The sequence below is a fragment of the Maniola hyperantus genome, chromosome 1 (assembly GCF_902806685.2).
Source record: "Maniola hyperantus chromosome 1, iAphHyp1.2, whole genome shotgun sequence".
Lineage (NCBI taxonomy): Eukaryota > Metazoa > Arthropoda > Insecta > Lepidoptera > Nymphalidae > Maniola > Maniola hyperantus.
Genome location: NC_048536.1, coordinates 5,603,297 through 5,612,740, shown reverse-complemented (window position 1 = coordinate 5,612,740; position 9,444 = coordinate 5,603,297). Strand labels below are relative to the sequence as shown.

At 38.0% G+C, this 9,444-nt stretch overlaps 1 protein-coding gene across 1 annotated transcript in view; it reads left to right on the top strand.

Annotated features, from left to right (window-relative positions):
- Positions 1-451: 451 nt before the first annotated feature.
- LOC117997279 (LIM domain transcription factor LMO4) overlaps positions 452-9,444 on the top strand; it is a 279,363-nt gene continuing 270,370 nt past the window's right edge. The window contains exon 1 of the mRNA XM_034985537.2: positions 452-561. The gene's annotated coding sequence lies outside the window, so the exon portion shown is untranslated. The remainder of the gene's footprint in view (positions 562-9,444) is intronic.

Genomic DNA, 9,444 nt, shown 5'->3' with positions numbered 1-9,444 from the left:
TCAGGTGGGCGTGCCGCAGGGTGGGCGGGGCGAGGCGGCGTGAGATCTGTCTCCGCCTATCGGCGCGGCGCAGTTGCCGGGAACGTGGCCGCTTTTGCTCGTAGCTCCAGTTGGCGAGCTGACGCGACGTTAGCTGCTCATTTTCGCGCGGACTGCGGAATAAGTTTCCGCCAATTTTGCGTGTTTCACTGAAAGTTTATGAGACTTGGGTGACTGATTTTTATGTGTGTAGGCGTTCCTTTGAGGTATAGCAGTCGCACGACCTCACATACACGCCAAGTAAGTTAGTAGATAGAGAAATAAGTAGTAAGTAGACATGCTTTCCAATTAGGTCCTTTAATTATGAAGGTTGCAGTATCTGTCCTTAGTCATTAATTAGCTCGTAGCTCCAGTCGGCGAGCTGACGCAACGTTCGCTGCTCATATTCTCGCGGACTGCGGAATAAGTTTCCGCCAATTTTGCGAGTTTCACTGAAAGTTTATAAGACTTGGGTGACAGTTTTTTATGTGTGTAGGCGTTCCTTTGAGGTATAGCAGTCGCACGACCTCACATACACGCCAAGTACCTATTTAAGTTAGTAGATACAAGTAGACATATTTTTCACTTAGGTACTTTAAGTATGAAGGTTGCAGTATCTGTCTTTAGTCATTACCTAATTAGCTCGTAGCTCCAGTCGGCGAGCTGACGCGACGTTCGCTGCTCAATTTCGCGCGGACTGCGGAATATGTTTCCGCCAATTTAGCGTGTTTCACTGAAAGTTTATGAGACTTGGGTGACTAATTTTTTTGTGCATAAGTAGGCGTTTCTTCGAGGTAGACAGCAGTCGCACGACCTCATGTACACGCCAAGTAAGTTAATAGATAAGTACAAGTAAACATGTTTTTCAAAGCACAGCTATACTTAGGTACTTACCTATCTACTGAAACCTTCATACTTAAGAGGGTCATAAAGTAATAGTAGCTAGGTACCTACTTAGGTACTATGATAAAAAAATGTTGTCTAGTATGATGTTAAATACACTTTTAGTAGGATCTTCCTATTTGACCATAAAATGCCTTAATCAGGTAGAATTCATTAGTATGGACTATGGAGTTACCTATGATTTATTTTTTATACCTTTAGGATTCAAACAGGTTTTAGCTCTAAGATATTCTTCAGTGAATGTTCCTGCATAAACACCAACTTTATTGCTTTATCCTAGTGCATTGTACCGAGAGATTGAGACGTTTTACATTCAAACATAAGCCAAGTAGGTATAAATAAATAAATATCTAAGTTGGCTAAGTAATTATTAAGTACCAAAATGACGAAACATTCAATATTACCCCAGTTCGGAAGTCGTTTAGGTTGAAAGTGCCGTTGATATTTGTGGTGGTAAAAAGTGCAATTTAATCTAAACCACAATAGAAAAGTTTCGTTTTATTCTCTGCAAATCAACTGTCTATTCGTATTGGAAATGTTTTTCTAGCACAAAACCTTCCGCCCAAACCGTGTTCCCTCCCCCCGCGCACCGCACCCCGTACCCATCATCGCTGACAATGCAATTCGTTATTGGCCGAACGATCTTTTTATGGCAATTCGCGGATCGTTTTTCCAATTCGATAAGAACTTTTTGTCACCGCCAATCCCTTTTAGAGAGAGAGAGCCAGCGCGTGCCAGATCTTCATTATTTTATAAAAGCTCTAAGTTACAATACGCAGAGTATTGTCACCAACACAGGGAGGAACGATTAGAGACTATGAAGTTTGAATCATGGTGGCTTTGGTAGATAACCGGTAACAAAACGTATGAAATTTTACGTCAAAGTAGGTATAAAGTCAATTTTTTTATATTTTGTTCGGAATAGAAATCACGTCGTGCATTGCCATTTGCCAGACACGCTTAAAGTTTAAAAAGAATTTGTTAAAATTTAAGGGTGTATGGCAGGGGGTTGCCATGATACAAGTATACAACACATGACGTGACTTCTATTCTATTACTATTCGGAAGAAAATATTTTAAAAAACTAGCTTATGCCGGCGACTTCGTCCGCGTAGACTACACAAATTTCAGACCCCTATTTTACCCCCTTAGGATTTGAATTTTCAAAAATCCTCTCTTAGCGGATGTCTACGACATAATAGCTATTCTACATACCAAACAGCCCGATCCGTCTAGTAGTTTGACCTGTGCATTGATGGATCAGTCAGTCAGTCAGCTTTTTCTTTTACTAAATATTTAGATTGGACTTTAAACTTTGAGGTAAGATTTTATTACACCTTTATTACTTGTTATCTCCCAAAACTCTCATGATCAAAACTTCATAGTCATTGATCGTTCCTCCTTGTGTTGGGGACAATACGCAGAGAAACTTTCAGCTTTTATAAAATAACGAAGGTCTGGCACGAGCTGGCTCTCTCTCTAAAGGGATTGGCGGTGATCTATACCTACTGTCTAAGTAGGTAAGATTTAAATTCATTTTGACACACACGGCACACGGGTTAACCTAGTTTGGGGGTCGAGGGTAATTTTAAGCAAAATTGTAATTGAAACAAATAAATTATTATTTTGTTAAATATTTTTTGATAATATAATTAGATAGGTCTATAATAATATAGTTAGTATGAACTTTCATCATTGAGAATAAATGAGCTTTTGATATAGGTATTTTCTTTGATATCTTTATTATTATTCTCTCTATTATCGGTACCTAGTATCGAAAGAAGTACTATCGAAAGTATCGATATCGGTATCGAAAGCCTTCATCAATAGTATTGTTTTTTGCTATCGATACCATCGATAGTATTGCGACGTCACGATAGGTAGGTACTATCGCTAGGTTGCAGTTACTATCGGTTTTGCCTTAACTATCGATTATAACGATATTGGACTATCGATAAGGCAACTCTACATTATACATAGAGTAGGTATGTTTAAAGAATGCTAATCGGCATAGAAAAGCGATCCTAGGATTGTTATAAAAAGATTGTGATGCCAATAAAACGAATCGCACTGTCAGCGATGATGTGCGCAGGGCGCGGTGCGGGGTGCGGGGAGAACCTGGCTTCAACTACACGCTTTGGGCGGACGTTTCAGTGCTGGAAAAACGTTTCCAGCCGAATATATCAATGATTTGTTTCGATCCACTACTACTTGGCGTTTTAAGAACGTTAGACAAAGATTTTTTTTCCTTTATTTGCTTTCAATTTGAGTATGATGCCGATGAGATCTTATCTGATTGTGCCAAGGAATATATCTACTACTCTCTGGATTATGCGTTTAATCTGGAAGGGCTTTTTTTACATAGACCCATTTCTTATTGGTCACCTTATGATTAAATTAACTATAGATAGATAGTATTGGTTAAATAAGCAAAGAAAATGAATGATAGACATTTCTTACCAGCCAATGACATTTCTATATATATCCCTTATTTTTTCTTATATAGTTATTCTCTATAATATAAAAATGAATCACTAAATGTGTTAGTCATCGCAAATCTCGAGAGCAGCTGAACCGATTTCGCTAATTCTTTTTTTAATAATATTCCTTGAAGTACGAGGATGGTTCTTACGCAGAGAAAAATGTTTGTTGCAATAATTCTCTAAAATGAACTAGGTATAAAATTCATTATAATAGGTATATAATTTTATTAACTGAATTTAATTTTTTTCGATAGGTACTCTACGATTTTTTAATATCTACTATCTTGTTTATACATTTTTAGATTTTTTCTCGCTTGGTGTAACAAAATACCGTATTGTGACATTCATATCACTAGCGTAGGAAATTCGTGCTCGCCGCTCTGTAATGAGTAAAACAAAACGCACGAGAATACCTACCAGAGATAGTGCTCTACAAACGTGATAGATCGCCGGATGACTATAGTAATGCTGGGAGCTCTTCGGAAAAGATGCATTATTTTAACATCTTTGCCGAGTAAGTACATGATATTGCGCACTAATGAATAATTAGCCTTTATCCTACACAACACGAATTGAAAAAGAACAATCTAAACGCGTGGCAAAAAATTATCCTAACTCATTTGAAGAGTTGAAAGCAATGCGATCTAAGCAAGAATACGCTTAGAACAAAGCAGCAGAGCGAGCGATACTTAATAGGCGCTAAGCGAGATGATATCACGTAATGAGGCCGCCGATAACGATGCACCTCGTTACCACGCAATGACGATTACGAGTCACCGACTTACTCTCTAGTCTCTACCTAAGTACTTACTATTTGCATACGTTCCCTTTGTCAATAATACGTTCAGTAGAATTTTACTAAAACGTTTCACTTTCATCATGAGCCTAATTGATTTGCAAAACAAAATTCCTTGACTAGTTTTCTTTATTTCTATATCGCTGATAACGATAGGTACTGTTCGTTACTGACTGATGTACATAATGATGACCAAAAACCGATGAAGACGTCTGACCACAACACTGACTGACCATAACTATCACTAAATATCTATTTTCAGGATTTTTTGAAATTGACGCCAAACCAGTGTTCATCAACTAAATCGGACAAATGAAAGTAGGTACCTATTTTAATTTTAATAGACCATGATTAATTGGGTTGAAATATCGACTAATAAAAACAAAATTTAATCGTGGTATGTATACCCGTTATATTCATTATAATATGTCGTTAAACCTTAATAAATAAGCTTAAAATCAGTAGGTAAGGTATCTAGTCGAAAAATACGGCATCATACGAACAAGTCAACAAAACTTTTAAGAATTTAATCGCTAAAGATAAAATAGATATAAAAATATCAAACAATTCCGTAACAACAATACGAGAACATAGTCTCCAATTATCTCCCTGCATTGATTCTGAGAAACAATGTAGAATAGATGTTAAGCGTTTTCATTATTCAGGCCAATTAAAAGTTCAGACAAGATGAAGACTTCATTCAATTTGTGTATTATATATTTTTAGATTTTCTAGGAAACGGGAAACAGTATCTTTGTGCGCCATAATATTTTATTATTAACTAGTTGATGCCCGCGACTTCGTTCGCATGGATTTAATTTATTAAAAACCCTGTGGGCACTAAAGATGGGCGTTATTGGCTATTTACGGCAACGGTTAATCAACAGTTACTTAGTTTCAATACCGATATTGTTAACCGTTGCCGAATATCGGTATCAGAGTTGTGTTTCAACTAATTTAATATGCGCAACGCGCAGCGGTTTCCGTAGTAGTAACTAAGCTAGCTGCCGTATCAATACCGTCTGTATAGCTAGCGCGCGCATATTCACTAAAATAAAACCAATTTTACTTTCATGAATATCGTGAAGTAATCACAACCTTAAGTTCATAGCAGTAAAGTTTAATTTGATCATTGACATAGGTCAAACTATAGTGGACGCCTGCACGAATAGTTTGCCACAGTCCAGTTAACCAAAAACATTTCATAAAGATTGATAAACCAAAGAGGACCTTATCTCTATTACTCTAAGGCTAACTGTATTTAGAATGATAGATCAAAGTGTAATGGACAAGTACTTGTACAGTTAAGCCTTAGCATAATAGAGATAAGGTCGGCTTTGGTTTACCAAGTTCTTAGTTACTAAGCCGGTAGCCAATAACCGCTCCTTCTCAGCTTTCAGTGAAAGAAAGAAAGAGAAGGCATAATTATTGCGTTTCTAGTTACCCAAAAACCAAACAATGCATTGTCGGTTGCCAGTTGGCAGTGTTGCGTTGTCAGGTGGTTCGTCATAGATGATAACTGAAAACCGTTGCTAGCTACGACAATAACGCTATGGTACGCTATAGGCACGGCAGCGGTTTTCAGTTAAGTTAAGCTATAGCGGACACATGTCTAGTGGGCACACTTTGATTTTCCGGGGTAAAAAGTGGCCTGTGTCACTCTCCAGGTCTTTAACTATAACCATGCATAAAATCACGTCGATCTATTACACCGTTGCGACATGATTGAAGGACGAGTTACATTTTGATGAGAAAAAAACCGGTCAAGTGCGAGTCAGACTCGCGCACCGAGGTTTCCGTACTACAGTCGTATTTTATCAACATTTTGCACTATAAATCAAAAACTATAATGCATAAAAATCTGTTTTCTAATGTACAATAGGTAAAGCCCTTTGATGCCCCACCACCAATATTAATCTTACTTTGAAAGTTGAAAATACTAATTATTTGTTCATAAACAAATTTTTTTGTGTGATGTAACCATAAATTCACGGTTTTCGGATTTATTTCATTAATTTGTGCTATAAGATCTACCTACCTACCAAATTTCGTGATTCTAGACCAACGGGAAGTACCTACTTTATAGGTTTTCTTGACAGACACGACGGACAGACAGACAGACAATAAAGTGATCCTACAGGTTCCTTTTTTCCTTTTGAGGTAGGGAACCCTAAAAAACGGGTCGAATTGAGATCCTCAGCCTTTTTAGAAGTCGGTTAAAAATATTCAATCCCACGTAGACAAAGTCGTTGGATAAGAAAAGTTTGTAGCATTCCTTCTATTTTCCTAGGAATCTGATACTTACTCTATAAGCCGCTTATGTTTGTATTGCATAATGAGGCTGCACTGATAACGATTTCGCTCATTAACGATGATTATGAGTCTCTAGTACCTACTAGAGATATAATAGACTACCATTATAGTAAAGGTTTTATTTATTTGTCATCATTATCTTCATCTCAAACCTACTGACCTACTACTGAACACGGGTCTTCTCTCAGAATAAGAAGGGTTTAGGCATAGTATACAGTACGCTGGCCAAGTGTGGATTAGCAGACTTCACAATCTTTAAGATTATTTTTAAAACTCTCAGGCATGCAGGTTTCCTCGCGCTGTTGTTCTTGTTAAAGCAAGTGATATTTGTAAACAGATTTCAAAAAGGAGGAGGTTCGCAATTTGTCGGAATCCTTTTTAAACCCACATTAGCTCTGAAAAACCGACCAAGTACGAGGGTTCCGTACTACATTCGTATTTTTTCGACATTTTGCACGATGAATCAAAAACTCAGTCATAAGTCATATAGTCCACTGAGCTGGTCAAAGGCGGATTGGCATACTTCACCCATCTTTGAGAACATTACGGAGAACTCTCAAGTGGGTATGTAAGATTGCTAGTCATGATATTTTCCTTCACCGTTAAAGTAACTGTTAAAAACGCACATAACTCCGAAAAGTGAGAGGTGCGTAACAGAATCGAACCTCCATCCCCTCGAATAAGAGGCCGGCGTCTTAACCAGTCTTTTAGAAGTCGTTGATTATTTGTCGATTTTCAGTCTGTACTTTAGTCTAAACAAAAATGGAGCTTAGAACAAACAAAGCAGCAGAGCGAGCGATAATAAGGGCTAAGCGTGATGATATCGCGTAATGAGGCCGCCGATAACGATGCTGATAATCAGCACAGTAATAGAAACGGATCTCCTCTCCGAATGAGAAAGGCTTAGGCCATAGTCGACTGCGCTGGTCAAAGGCGGATTGGCATACTTCACTCATCTTTGAGTATTTATTACGGAGAACTCTCAGGCAGGTATGCAAATTTGCTCATGATGTGTTCTTCACCGTTAAAGCAACTGTTTAAAACGCACATTGATTTTCAGTCTGTGTTTTAATTTAAACAAAAATGGAGCTTAGAACAAACAAAGCAGCAGAGCGAGTGATAATAGGCGCTAAGCGTGATGATATCGCGTAATGAGGCCGCCGATAACGATGCCGCTCGTTACCGACGCAACGCGCGACGCGTCGAAGGCTCCACTCTCCAACGTCCGATTTACTCACGTTATTAAAATGACTTGTGCAGAACGCCCATAGCATTCAAATCGTATTGTAGCTGCATTTTGGGACGTGAAAATTGTCAGATCAGTGCCATGAGCACGAATGTTTTGGATCTCAAGTGAAGTAATCCAGTCGAGTGACTAACTTAATTTGGGCAACAAATTTTAATGCAGTGGGGGGCTGCGGGTAGGTAGCCCAGTACAAACAAAAGTAAGAGATGTGTGCCCGGGATCGAACCGCGCATAGATCCCGTATAGGAAACCGAAGTCTTAATCACTAGGGCATAAGCTGTCACCCCTTTTTTATGCATGTTATCGTTAACTTGACACCTTCTCGAAGTTAACTAGAGCCTCAGGGACTTTCTGTGTAAAGTCGTAAAATTCGTACTAATATTATAAATGCGAAAGTATGTCTGTCTGTCTGCTAGCCTTTCATGGCCCATGCTAGGCTACTTTTTATCCCGGAAAATCAAAGAGTTCCCACGGGATTTTTAACAACCTAAATCCACGCGTGACGCGGACGAAGGCGCGGGCTAGTAAAAAAATAATAATAACTTCTTAAGGTGACTCTTTATACTTACTTTGGAATATGTAAAAGACAAGACTAGACTACATAGGTCAATATAAGTCTTTTCTAATAGGCAACGACTACTAACTAACGATTTACCTACTAAATATTTGAATATGCAAACACAGACAAAGTAGATCGTTAAAACCGTAGGACGTGATCATAACTTTGCTTATGAATATGTGATTCTATCCTCTGAATAACCAACACATCAATGGTGATATAAGCAGAATTAGAGCTTCCGATGTCGATGCAGCTCATTAGAGCACGATCATAATTACTGCGACCTGCGAGCCTGCGACATGTTCTCTAATTTCCTCATGCTATTGACTATGCAACAGTAGGCTCAAGGACTGTATTGTTTACTGCCTATTGATATACCTAACTACATATTAAACTAGCCAGGGCGTGCTAGATCTTCGTTATTTGTCCCCAACACAGCGAGGAACGATCAGCGACTAAGAAGTTTGGATCATGGTGACTTTGGGAGATAACAAGTATTAAAGGTATAAACAACCTTGCAAACCTTGGTGTGATTTATTGCTAGTTAAAGACATGGAGAGTGACATATAGGCTACTTTTTATTCCAGAAAATAAAAGATTTCCCACAGGATTTTTAAAAATCTAAATCCATCTGGGCTAAGTCTAGTCTAGTCTAGGTATGGTGTTAGAGACGTCTATAGTTATAGGATGCTTACGAGAATCTGTGTATATATGTATACAGATAACGGTTTTTCTGTTTTGTCCGTCAGTCAGCCATGGAGTTAGGAATTATTTCGTTTTCGTGTTTTAATTCTATGCATAGTAAGTACTCTTCTCTTGTTGATTTAGATTTTTAAAAATCCCGTAGGAACTCTTTGGTTTCCCGGGGTAAATAGTAGCCTATGTCACTCTCCAGGTCTTTAACTATAATATGTGATTGAAGGTCAAACCAACGAACCAATAAACCAACAAACCCACAAGCAAACACACTTTCGCATTTATAATATGGGTACTGATTATGTAAATAGCTGTGAAAGCGCAGCTTGATAACAGATAATAAATAAGTATCTACATAAAATTATTGAAGCTTTTTTTATACAAAAAAGAAGAAAATATGGGCAACAATCTGACAGTGCAATTAGAAATA